At 41.5% G+C, this 13,609-nt stretch overlaps 2 long non-coding RNA genes across 2 annotated transcripts in view; one reads left to right on the top strand and one right to left on the bottom strand.

Moving 5' to 3' along the window:
- The window catches only part of LOC308589444, a 142,137-nt gene extending 140,512 nt beyond the window's left edge, over positions 1-1,625 (top strand). Inside the window, exon 12 of the long non-coding RNA XR_014009250.1 lies at positions 26-1,625. This is a non-coding gene — a long non-coding RNA (uncharacterized lncRNA). The remainder of the gene's footprint in view (positions 1-25) is intronic.
- Positions 1,626-2,785: 1,160 nt separating this feature from the next.
- On the bottom strand, positions 2,786-7,851 carry LOC308589494. The gene is made up of 4 exons (XR_014009321.1): positions 7,437-7,851; positions 7,222-7,319; positions 5,974-6,102; positions 2,786-3,752 (listed from the first exon to the last, which is right to left on the bottom strand). It is a non-coding gene; the product is annotated as an uncharacterized lncRNA (long non-coding RNA).
- Positions 7,852-13,609: the final 5,758 nt, after the last annotated feature.

Here is a 13,609-nt window from a genome sequence, read left to right as displayed (position 1 = left end):
AAGAGAAGAGAAGAGAAGAGAAGAGAAGAGAAGAGAAGAGAAGAGAAGAGAAGAGAAGAGAAGAGAAGAGAGACCACGACCTAACAAATATTACTGAAGTCCTTTTAACAGTCCTATTGAAATTCCTACCCATATTTTGCCTCAGTGGGACCTTTCAAATTTGCTTTAAATTCCTTTTTGGACTAGGCATATATTATATGAACATGGCTTCAAAAGAACATTTTGTCTGCTGCTACTTACAAAAAATGGCAGGCTTGGCATCTATTCAAGTACTTATTACGAAGCTTCTGTGATATTAATAAATGCTGCCTGCTAAAATCACATTTTCCCTTTTAACTTTGGTGGGGTGGGGGAGGGAGTAGAGGACGACATACTTATACCTGCTCTGACTCATATAATAGCCAAGAACTCTGCAGAGCAGTCCAAACTACAGCATTTGCTATTTTTCAACACCTTCTCAGAAGGGAGTCAAATCAATCTCTTCGTTGCTGATATGGTAGGTCACCTTCAGCCTTTTAAAGTTGCACACACACACAAATTGCAGATAGCTAATGTAGCTTCTGTTAATGCACACCTCTGTGGAAGATGCTCTCTTCAGGGTCCAAACACCTATTCAATTCTACCCCTGCCCTATCTCAGCAGCATATTAATTCTCAGTGCCTTCCTTCATGCATACATTGTAAAAACAACAACATGCTACTACTTTATAAGCGAAAAACACTCTTAAGCATGCTCAGTTTCACAAATTTGGCATGTCAGCTACTAACTCTCAGCTTAGCCTACTTCACGGAGCTGTTGTGAAAATAAAAGTGGGAAGGGAAATTGCCTTCAGGACCTTGGAGGAAAATAAAGATACAAATACACAGCAGCAAGCAGCAGATATGTGCTGTTTCACAACTCTCAGCAAAATACATATACACACACAAAACGGTTCGCCAACATTCATCACTAAAGTTTCCCATGTGTTAAAGTGTGGTTTCCAGGAATTTTAACTTGCTGCAGCTATGAGGTGTTTAATTATTTTATCGTTGTATTTGTTGATTCATTCTGTATTTTATATTTCTATTTTATGTTTACTGTATACTAATAAAGAACAGTTCAGTGATGACCAGTGAACAGTAGTGGTTGTGAAGGGCATAGAAAATTGCTGAGGGGACCGCAAAGTCACCGTTTTGGCTCAGTAGGAAGGAAACCTCATTTATTTCAAGGATGTTACTTCTGAGTAAAACATAATGTTATGAGTTTGTGGGTGCCAGACCCCTCTAATTCTAGCAAGTGTTAAAAATCAAACAAACCAGGCTAGTTTCCTGATGAGGTAACTGTCTGGGTGATGGGCCATTAAGAGAACAAATGAAAGGGAGCTCTGTGTCAGACCGAAAATGGTTGGGCCCTCAGTAAGAAGGACAATACCTGAGTTTGAGGGCAGAATTTGCTGTTATGCGAGCTAGAAGCTGGAAAAAAAGCAGCTAGCAGAGGATCAGAGTGCAATGCTTATTCTCTGCTTGAATTCCAGGCTATGGCTAAGGGAGAAAAAAGACCCTTTTGGGGTGTTAATGCTGTGAACCCCTCCATCACAGGCTCAGGTTATATATATATGTGTAAATAAACCATATATCATAAAGACACCACAGTCTCCGCTCTGCTTCATTTCCAAAAGGAAACACTATTCCGTCCTCAATCTGGAGAGTATAAACAAAACTCCACAAAGCTCTCAAACGTGTATTTTATTGACGTTCACAAGGCACATGTAGAGGTACTTCCTCATATGGCTCTGAATGAATGTGGTTAGGAGCTCTTTGTGAAGTTCTGTAAGAACGAGTGACTTTACCCCGCTTCCTGGGCTTGCAAGAACTAAAACAGAACTAGGTTGCAAAAGAGAGAGGAAGTTTCTCCCTGCTCTGGGCAGAGCCAATATATACTAGAATATTACTGTGCCTTCATTTCCCAGCCTGCCTTGTGGTCTAGAAAGGTACTACCTTTTCTTAGAGGAGCAGCATTATTATTCCTTCTACCTAATACTAATACACAGATTTGCTGTCACTAAATAACTGGACCCTGTGGGAGCAGAACAAACACAGACCCTGGGTAAGTGCCTGGCGCACCTGGAATCTTGCACTGCTTGGAGACTGGGGTGGCGTGCACCCCGGCAATTGTGTTTTGTTCTGTAAAGGCAGCAGAATGAATGAAATAACATCAGCACAGAGGAAAGTGCTTAAACAAACATACCCCCGGTAAGTTCCTTCATCCACCTTCCCCTATTTCTTTCTGCTGGTCAACATTCCTTTCTTTAATTCCTTGGCAACTGTGATTAAGCAATGGTGCTGCCTGCCAAAAACTGAAGCTTTAAAGTTATCTCCAGGAGTTGTTTTATAACTTTCTTTTAAAATTCCCAATAAACTTCTCCTTTTTTTAAATGAAAGCTAAGAGTCTGGGTCCCCTGTTGGCATGAGGCCCAGCAAGTGTGTACCCTCATACTGCCTTGTCAGCAGCCCTGAATTGTTTCAGATTGTAATCTTAGTCACAGAAAGCCTCTGGCTTCAGGCTTTCTGTTCAAACAGGTATGGCTTTTTGGTCTTCCTTCCATGCACAACTGCATAATACATAAAGCAATGCTAGCAAACTTCATCTTTAGCTCTCAGCAGGGAACTAATAATAGTGCATGATTGCAGTTTAGCACATGTGTCACAAAAGCTAGCACCTCACTGTTTGGGAGCAGAGTGGCAAACTTTAATTCAGTATAAACCTGACCTAATAGGTTTAAAAAACAGAAAAAGCTAGCCATGACCACAGTCCTTTTGCTCTTGAAAGCCAATGTTTATTTTCTTCACTTTTTTGTGAATCTTTTCTATACATTATAGAAACTGGAATACTGTTGCTATTTTATTAAAGATACTTTAGCTATTTGAATTTGCAAAATTGTAAAAAGTGCAGGGAGCTTCCTGGAGAACAGAAGGCTCCCTGCTTCAGAAATCCATCCGCCAGCTCATGTAGAGTAAACTATGCTGACCAGTTATTTGAATGTGGATGAGTGGGTCAACATGGTGTGAATCATCAGAACATGGGTGGAGGAGATGGGCAAGCCAGGTCTGCCCTCCGGGGTTCTTAGTGCATCATAAAACATCAGATCTGCAGGCCCCAGTGCAGATCTTTGAATCCAGAATGCTAGGTGGTCATATTTCCATCACCAGTGAAATGTGGATTTTCTTCTGCCTTCTTTCCAATACCAAAAGACAGCTAAATATAAAATGCACCACAATGTCCTTTACAGAGGGTATAAAACATACTTGCAAAATGCATATCAAATGGTGTGCATGCGATTGGAAATAGGGTTGCAAATAAGGTCTGAAGATGAATGGCTGACTGCTAGCTCCAGCTTCCTTCCTCCAGCTTCCTTCCTCCGGATCCCTGATTCCTCTTTTGGTCCTCTTGGCTCTTACCTTCTTCTGTGATGTTCACATGGCACGGCTGTAAAGCAATGGTATGGCTTAGTCCCGGTCTGCAGTTTCTAATGGGAAAGGAGGATTTGGGAATCTGTCTCTCAGGTGGAAACTGGGAGGTTCTCTGAAGGATCTCCCTCACCAGCACCAAGAAAACAGGCACACAGACACTGTGGAATATTATTATAGAAGGTTAAAACTCCTTTGCGTCTCTGTTAAAGTGTTGATCCTTTCTTCTTTGCTTTCTTCTTTCCAAATTTCTGCTCCCAACACTTCCTGTGTCTGATTTCGTGTACATTAAAACACGCTATTCAACTGAAACAAAATTATGGTTATGTTAAATTCTCCATAGCAAACCCGAAATCCCTTGAAGCTGATAAAGCCTTTTCCTTTTCCCTTTCGCAGATCAAAGTAAAGGATACCTTTTAATCTTTCAGAAACTTGTATTTTAATGAGAATTGTAAACCCGTATTGTAAACCTCTCCTTAAGTGACTTGGCCTAGTAGCAGGAAAAACAATCAAAGCTTCTTTAGCTGCTCACATTAAGATTCATTTGTTTCATAGCTAGAGCATTTCTGCTGATAGGTCAGAAATTCCATGTGTTAAATATAGCTGCATATCAGAGTGAAATTAGCTAAAGCAACAAAGGAAAGGACTTCCAAACCAGAAAGGAACCAGCCTTGAGTATAGCTCCTACACAGAAGCAGAAGTGCAACAAGGGCTTTTTACTTGAAATTTTAGTAGGGGCAGAAAATGCTACTGCAATGAGACATCGTACTTAGAAATAATTACTAAATATTACTAGCTTTACAAATGGCAGCAAAAGAAACCAGTTTGTTTGCTGCCTGCTCTTCATCCTAAGATCTCAGTGTGGGTTACAGATTGTATTGTTTAAGGACCAAACTAGATGTGATTGGGACAGCTGTTCTGCACATGTTCACTCCATTCTCGCATCAGACACCAAGTGTAGTTAAGCTAAACTTCATACCCATTTGTGCCATGGACCTCTCCCCTTTTCACCTGCCCTAATCCTGAGTTTGTCTTGAGCAGGGACAAGGAACCTCAGGTGTGGGAGCCAAATGGAGCCCTCCAGCTTTCTCTCCCTGGTCCTCCCCACACCATGGCTTCTCCCTAGCTGGCCTTGCTCTGTACCTTCCTTTTGCCAGAATGTGTCCTTGAAAAGTGATGGTGTCTCTTTCATGCCAGAATGGAGATACGACTGTATGTCTGTCTGTAGGAATCTAGTAGCTGGAATGAAGCCCATTGTACACAGGTAAGAGTTGCATTCATAGCCCAACCATGTCTTGCTCTGACTATGCCTGCTGCTGGACTGAAAGTGCTCTCCTACCCCAGGGGGTAGGAGACCTGGAGCATTAATTAATGTCCCCTTACCTGTATGTCCCCCCCCCCGGTTAAAAATTAATCCCCCTTCTCAATTTATACAGTCTTATGAATAAACTACCATGTCTCCCCACCACATCTAGAAAGAAGGCTTTCTGAGGACAGAAAGATTGTCATTTGTGCTACTGGTGGATACTAGTCAGGTATCCGCTACTTATATTTTCCATTACTAAAGTTCTCTTTGCTGCAGAAAAAGGTATTTATAATGGGCTTTTAGCAAACAGATAGATGAATGAGGTTTCTTGTTGAGCTAGGGATCTGTATGTTCCCAGAGTTCCCTCATAATGTATAAGTCCATGGATAATTGCTAATGAGCCAAGCCCCTGGAGAGCCAAGCTTCTGATCTTCGCTCTTTTCAAGGAGGTCTTTATGTCTGTCAGCACCTGCTGAATATCACATTAATAGCTTTGAATAAAGGACCTCGGTAAAAGAACGAAGATCATTCCATAATAATCAAGCTTATAGTTCAGGGAACTGAAAGCATGAACAAAATAGAAAAATGACAAGTCGTTTAAACGGGTGGATCGACTAATTTCAAAACTTAGGAGCATATGGTACCACTCAGCTGCCCCTCATTAGAAGAGACGCCACTCATTTTAGACCCAAAAAAACTAACACCTTCCTACACAGCCCTGATGTTCACACTTTATTACAGTAAATTGTTTACAGAAAAGAGGCTAAATCATGAAAACAGGGCTGTGGAAAATATCACTTTGGGAGTTGAAATTCCCACAGGAGAAGCACTTTGAGGAAAGAGCGGGGGGGGGATTTCTAAAATGCACCTACCACCTCACATGACAACTAAGCCCAAGTCCCATGAGCACATCCACTCTGATATATTCACACACACAAATGCACGTACATCATCACTGTAGTCATTACTGTACAAAGAAGAGAAACTAAATGAACAAAAAGCACTACAGCCCAAACTGAGAAAGAAAATGAGAAAAATATTCAGCATCTATCTCAGACCATAGCCAGTATCACTAGATGAGTAGGTCACCATGGTACAGTCTTGTTCAAGTATTGTATAAATGGGTTCTATTGTGTTAACAAACCCTGGTTTAAATTAATATTTCCACCCCGGAGATATTTAAAACAGGTCAACTACGGCTACAATCCTAGCCTTACCTACCTAGGAGGAAGCCCCACTCAGTAGGATTTACTTCTGAGAAGACATGGTTAGGATTGTGCTATTACAAATCAACGCCATCTTCCAATTCTTTCATTTCCAGATCTCAGGACTTGGCAAATGGTCTTGTTCCTAATATTTAGTAATAAAATCCTACCTATAATTAATGAATTAGCCAATAACTGTCTGTGTTCAGATCTAACATAAGGCTTCACATAAAATATTTATAGGTATCAATGGGATCTCTTTAACTATAATGTCTTTAACATATAATAAAATATATTTTCCATATTGCTAGGTGATGTCACAGCCCCATCAGATGTGGAAGGAAGTCTCAATGCACCATTCAAACATGTAGCAATTGAATTACTATGCAATCTGTATATTCTTACAGCATAATGTATATGTTATAGTTTTTTTATTAAAAGCTTACCCATTGAATATACATATATATGATGTCCATTGTAAGAATTGGTCATCTCAGTAAGCAACTCTCCACTCAATTTTAATTTAAAGTATTTTATCACTATTAATCAAACCACTCAGATCAAGGGAAGTAATAGTGCCACTGTATTCTGCTCTGGTCAGACCTCACCTGGAGTACTGTGTCCAGTTCTGGCCACCACAATTCAAGAAGCACACTGACAAACTGGAACGTGTCCAGAGGAGGGCAACCAAAATGGTCAAAGGCCTGGAAACGATGCCTTATGAGGAACGGCTAAGGGAGCTGGGCATGTTTAGCCTGGAGAAGAGGAGGTTAAGGGGTGGTATGATAGCCATGTTCAAATATATAAAAGGATGTCACATAGAGGAGGGAGAAAGGTTGTTTTCTGCTGCTCCAGAGAAGCGGACACGGAGCAATGGATCCAAACTACAAGAAAGAAGATTCCACCTAAACATTAGGAAGAACTTCCTGACAGTAAGAGCTGTTTGACAGTGGAATTTGCTGCCAAGGAGTGTGGTGGAGTCTCCTTCTTTGGAGGTCTTTAAGCAGAGGCTTGACAACCATATGTCAGGAGTGCTCTGATGGTGTTTCCTGCTTGGCAGGGGGTTGGACTCGATGGCCCTTGTGGTCTCTTCCAACTCTATGATTCTATGATTACTTTGGATAGTAGGCACTGTTTTCCAACAGAGTTATCATTAAAACCTCAAAAGGTGCAATTATTCAGTACAAAAACAAACATATTATTTTGAATAGTAAACTTGAATTTTCAGGTATTGCAAAAAATTGAGAACTTGCTTATTACGTACCTTTTGTATTAATGTGCCTAAAGATAAAACACTCCCCAAACCATTCCTCAAGGCAAATTTTAAAGCTCCTTTCCTCTTTAAGTTTCTGAAATTTTTTGCTGCCAAGAAAAGAGGAGAATGGATATATTTTTTATGTTATTAAGAAAGTTGCAGAATGGTTATTTTCACCACTGTTTCTTGTATCCACTCAAAGCCACAAGGAAATTTATACACACCATTTGACTCTGGCTTGGCAATTCGGAGCCAGATGGTAACCTTCAGGGAGCTGATTTTTTGCTCAGGGCCATCAGTTCTCAATGCTCTACTGTATGAGAAGTGGGATGGATGCAGGCTATGTAAGTATCACACTGCTTGCCATGATGAAAGGACCGAACTCCATTGGTGTTCCAACCAATTGTTTGCAAAGGATGGAGGGCTTTGAAAACATTCAATATGCATGCTTGCAAAGACTCAAGATGTCCTGCCACTGGACCCCCTCTGTCTCTGTCCTGTGGCTAAGAATCATAGAATCACAGAATTGGAGAGTTGCAAATTTAGCGCTGAGAAGAGGAAGGCTGCCATAGGTAATCCCAAACCATAGCAGAGTAATTTTTCACTCCCGGGACTTGAGAGACCTTACCAGCAGGCGGTTTTCTGCTATCAATGTTCGAGCTGCAGCCGTGGCATATAGAAAAATTTCTCTCAAATTTTTCGGAATATCGTTGTTGAGAATGCTTAGCAGAAAAGCCTTGGGCTTTTTTAGAAAGGATAACCCAAAGTTTTTTTTTTTCAACTCATCATAAACAAGGCACCAAAATTCTCTAATCTTTCTACATGTTCACCACATATGATACATTCCCCACATTTCCAACAGTTGTTTGCTATGTTTTTGTACAAGCTGTACTTTAAATCAAAAGGTGTTTGATCATCTTGGTGTATCATTTGCAATAGCACGCAGCCAGTATTTCAGGAAGGATCCTTCGAAAATGGCACAGGGCGCTTCTCTTGGGACATTGGCTGCAGTGTGAAGTTTCGCTCCAGCCTTCCTGCCTCAAGGCCTTCTGCCACCTCTGCACCTTGCTTCCTGGGATGTCCTTACATCAGTTTTCCAATCTGTAGTCTGCTCTGCATAGCTTCCCCTTTCCTAAGGCTTCTGTATAGTTTAATCTCAGCCAACTGTCTGCATCAACAAAAGTATATTGTGTCTAGATCAAGGGAAGTAATAATACCACTCTATTCTGCCTTGTTCAGACCACACCTGGAATACTGTGTCCAGTTCTGGGTGACAAAAATTAAGAAGGATGTTGACAAGCTGCAATGTGTGCAGAGGAGGGCAACCAAGCCTTATGAGGAAGAGTTGAAGGAGCTGGGTATGTTTAGCCTGGAAAAAAAGGAGTCTGAGAGGAGATATGAAACAAATATCTCAAGGGCTGTCCCATGGAAGAAGGAGCAAGCTTGTTTTCTGCTGCTCTGGAGGGTTGGGCTCAAACCAATGGATTCAAATAACAAGAAAGGAGATTCCGACTAAACATCAGGAAAAACTTTCTGACAGTGGGAATGGTCTCCCTCAGGAGGTTGTAGACTCTCCTTCCCTGGAGGTTTTTAAGCAGATGTTGGAGGGCCATCTGTCATGGATACTGTTATGTACTATGCTTGGATCCAAGAACAATAGGCAAGTAGGATCCTAGAATGCAACAACTGATTGGCTTGCAGGAAAAGACCAATCAGGCTCCAGGAGGAAGTTAATCAGCCTATTAGGCTGGTAGGATTCTAGAATGCAACAGCTGATTGGCCTGCAGGAAAAGACCAATCAGGCTCCAGGAGGGAAGCAGAATCAGCCAATCAGACGGGACTCATTGTGTATATAATGTATATAAAAGCCTGAGGTTTGGGGGGCAATTCAATCACTGTTTTACAAGCTGCAATAAAGAGCATGAAGGGCTCCCTTCCAACTCTACAATTCTATGATTTTCATGAAAATTCCCTAGCATCACAGTGCTTTAGCTTAGCAATGTCAGAGGCCTCACTATCACAGAATAAGTATTTTAAAAAGCACACAATGCCTGACTTCAAATTAGTATAGGAAGCAACCCTATATACAGAGTTTTCACAGCACTCCCTAGAGTTAGAGTGTTGTTCTATAAACTCTTAATCAATACAATTCACAGCACATCTTTGAATCTCAGGGCAACCCTATCTCAACATTTAGGGTGACCCAGAGATGGTCCAAATCAGTTGGAGCCATCAGGGCTTATGCAAATACAAGCCAGCACGAAATGACCTGTACAAATAACTACAGCTCCCCATGCCAAGCTGCAGTGGGTTAGCAGGATCTGACTGCTTGGAGTCCAGACCTCTGAAGACTCTCTGCAAGGCAGGATTTGCTTTTGAGAAGCTGTTTGTAGTGTTGAAGGATTCACCTCTGTTGCTGCTGTCTCCGTTCAGATTAGCCAGCAAAGTATAACATCGGTGCCTGCTGTTTCATCATGCCTGGTGGGTATATAATGAGATCAAACACTTTACATCTGCACAGGAAGAAAGGCAAGAAATGTATCGTACTTAAAAACCAGAAAACAGAAAGGCAACAAACATGGTCATGGCGCTAGTTGTTCCGCTTCAGGCTTTACTTTTAACCAGCAATGCTAAACGCTTGAAGCCAGCCAGCCCTGTGCACATTATTTTTCGTAACAACACAGGAGACAGCAGGTATTTTAAATGCATACATAAATGCATACACAAATGTTATGGGAATCCAGACTTTCTTTTGTGCCAAGTTATTGGATATGTGCACTTTGAAACTAGGGGTGCCATGAATAGCTGTGATTTCCTACTCCTAATCACCGTTTCAAGATATGCACAAGTTGTGGGGCACTCAAGACAATGGCAGAATGATTCAGATCGGCATTAATTTATACACTACTGTCTGTGCCTTGAAGAGGAGGGATGTGGTATACATTTTAGGTAATGCTTGTTTTATTTATTCAGCCACCAAAGAAATGTGATTGGGATATAAATCCTGATAATAAATAAGCAATAAATACAAAACAGTCATAGGCCACCTTTATGTCAAAATGCTCTACAAGATGCCTTACATCAATTGTTAAGGTACAAATGAATTATCCCCATGTGTGCCCCATGGGTGGGGAAGATAGTTGGAGGGCAAGAATAGTGCCATGCCTATGCCGGTTGGCCTTTGGGGAGTTGACCAGAGAGGGAATGTCTCTCTTCTGGTCCACTCCTGGATTATACAGTTGGATGACCTTCGTGGTCCCTCCAACTCTAAAATTATATGATTCTAGGAAATCATAAGCCCCAGCCAAGCACTGTTTGGGATGTGATGTAAGGGGATTGGGAATGGAAGAACAGTTCCCAGTTGCTTTGCACTCACCATTGCCTGCCTGCCCTTTTCACTTCATTCGGAGTTGATTTTGTAGACAGTACTTCCCCTAGCATGAAGATGCGCAAAAGCCCCCTGTTGTAAACAAAAACTGCTCCCTTTCCCTTGTGGGGTACACAAGAGTCCTTTGTAGGTCCTCCATCAGTAGGAGAAAATAACAGAGGCCAACCAGAGAATATTGAGAAGCAAAGAAGCTGGTAAGCCTGATCTTTATTAAAGCTGTTGCAACAGGGTGCTCCCCCACACGCAGGAGAGAGGAGGAGGACCCAGAACAAAGATGTGCAAGCCCTTATATAGACTTTTGAACTGCCCACCCTGGAGCCCAAGACCACCCATCCATACATCATACATATGGTACACCAGAGAAGGGGCAGACTACAACAGAAATCTGAGTGTGTTGTTTTTATCCTGTCTGCCAGGTTACCTGATTGGATTACCTGGGCATCCTGGCAATTCTTTTGCTATGATAACTACTTAGTTATTGAATCCAGGTCACAGCTTACCCTATTCCTATCTTAACTGTGCCCTTGAGACAGGATTTGTGAGCAAAGAGACAATGGGGAGGCTACCCATTTCCTTCGACCTTGCAGAGAAATATTTGAGGTCAATGTGGAAGAGACAAATGGTTTCAGGACTTTTTCCTTGGGTCTCAGACATGTGGTCTATACATTTATGTATGTGCTTGCTTGGTACATTTATGTAGGGCCTTAAAATTCTTATAATACCCCCCCTTACTGAGAACTTATAAGGAGGAAGTTCAGACACACACACACTCATATATATTTCAAGTTAGCTCCACCCACTGCTGGCCATGCACCCCACAGTCTGCATGCTCCACAGGCTGTGAAGGCAAAGGACCCTCCATATGAGAGATCCCCACCCATGAAGGAGATGTCTGTTCATACATCAGTGTGACTATTAAGGCCCTTGTCACATGTGAAGAATGCATGGAGTATGGTGTGTGAGGCTGGGACTAGCCTGGAGGGGGGCTGTGACCTCTTTACGTGTAATTGGGGCATATGGGGAGGTGTCATATGGGGCTTCCAGTCTGCACTCCAGACCACCTACTTAAGTTAGAATCCTGTGGCCCCATTGCCTGAGGGTCTGGTGCATTGGTACCCCCTATATTTGCCTCTGATTTTGTGTAAGAAGCGCAAGCAAGGGGAAATCTGGTCCATTCCTCTCTTTTTTTGGGGGGGAGGTGTTATTTCTTAAAGAGCTGTAACACTGCAACCCCAAACACATTTACTAGGCCATAAATTCAGCAGAATTCAGTGAGACTTACTTCTGTGTAAACATGGGCTGGCACTCTAGGACTGCAATGCTTAGCCACCTTAATGGTGAGTCTCTGATTTAAATCAAAAGGACTTTCACCCCAGTAAACGTGGGAAAACTGTTTTTTTCCACGTGCTTTGGATTGGGGAGAAAAACGCCAGATAAATAAATGTTTTCAAATACAGTATGGTTGGAATGGGGGAAGGTGTTTGCAAGCATCTTCTGGGAGGCAAACATAATCTAAAAATAAGTTATTGTTATGCGATTCCTTTGTGATTTTCTTCTCCTTTGTACACTATTTTTAATGCATTCCCCCTTGTGCTGTTTCTTACCTTTTGTTCTCTGTTTGTTTCATTAGTTCTAGATTGTTTATGGTTACTTGCTTTTTATTTTAACTGCATTTGCTATTCCTTGCGTCTATCCCCCTGGACAGGCATTCTTCTCTCTTCCACATTACTGCTTTCTATGTGCCAAGATTAAATACTCTTTGATCTTCTTTGCTCCCACTGATCCATTTACATCTCTTCTGTATGTTTTTCTGGTCCTTGGATTACTTAACTCTTAAGTCCCTGATTTATTCTATTTTTTTTATAAAAATTTTTATTGGTTTTTCACCTTTTATAAAGACATATACACACAAAAAAGACAGAAGACAAGAACATGTACAATTTCGGAAAATCTTACTTTCCTAACCTTGTTCCCTGACTTCCCCCCACCCCCCTTCATGCATCCCAGTTCCCAGAATTGTGTCAGCAAATTGGTATTTCTCTTCTTAATCATCTTAAAGTTACCTCTTTTATAAAGAAAAATAAATTTTTCCTAAGTTGGACTCCAGTTCTCTTCCATTGATTTCCCAATTTGTCTTAAATAAAAGTCATATTAGCTAAACCCAAAAATCTTGAGTGTTTTTACAATTCTGTTCTTCCCACCCTCCCATCCCCGGTTTTCGTCCCTTCCTAATACATGTCCAAAGTATCAGTTCTTAGCCTGGGTTCCTCACGTCCGAGGCTTTCAAGTCTCTTTCAGTCCCTCTCCGCCGGTCTTGTTGGTAATCCTTTATGTCGGTCATCAAATCTCGAAAAAGTTCTGTCACCATCCAGCCATATTCTCTTCCCACAAGTACATTTGGAAATAGCTGCTGGAAAATTTCCACAAAGTCTGCCTCTTCAGAGTCAAAGTCAAAGTGGAGGCCCCCATCATATTTCTTTATTTTTAGTTCCTGTATTCCATAGGCTCCCGGGGCCTCCTCCTTCATCTTCTGCATCTTTCGCAGGTTTGTGGTGAATGTAATCCAAAGGTCTCCTTGTTTATATTCCACAGATGGCAGCTTCTGGTTAGTACTTCCCAACTTTACTTTCTCTTTTTCTTGTTTAGTCTCTTCCACTTCTTTAGATATCATTTCGAATTCAGCTGTGGATTCTTTCTCATCCAGGTCATCAATACATTCAACAGAGTTGCTTGTTCCGGAAGTCAAGGTCACAAGTTGTTTATTCATAGCCAAACTCTGCTCTTGCAAGACTCCCACCAGATGAAACATTCTTTCGATTTCCACCAGTAACTTTCCATCCACAGCCATTGTAGTTTCACAGACTTCCCCCTAGAGGGAATCTGGTTACTTGGTAATCTTTCTCCAACAATCCTCCAACTTGTTATTATTACTTTGTTTCCAACAATTTTAACTCAATTGTAACTCATTTTAGTCCAGAGGGATCTTAAATACGATTTTTCCAATTGAAC

This window comes from Podarcis bocagei (genome assembly GCF_964188305.1).
Source record: "Podarcis bocagei genome assembly, chromosome: 6".
Classification (NCBI taxonomy): Eukaryota; Metazoa; Chordata; class Lepidosauria; order Squamata; family Lacertidae; genus Podarcis; species Podarcis bocagei.
The sequence above is the reverse complement of the archived record's forward strand: the minus strand, read 5'-3'. Positions and strand labels throughout refer to the sequence as shown.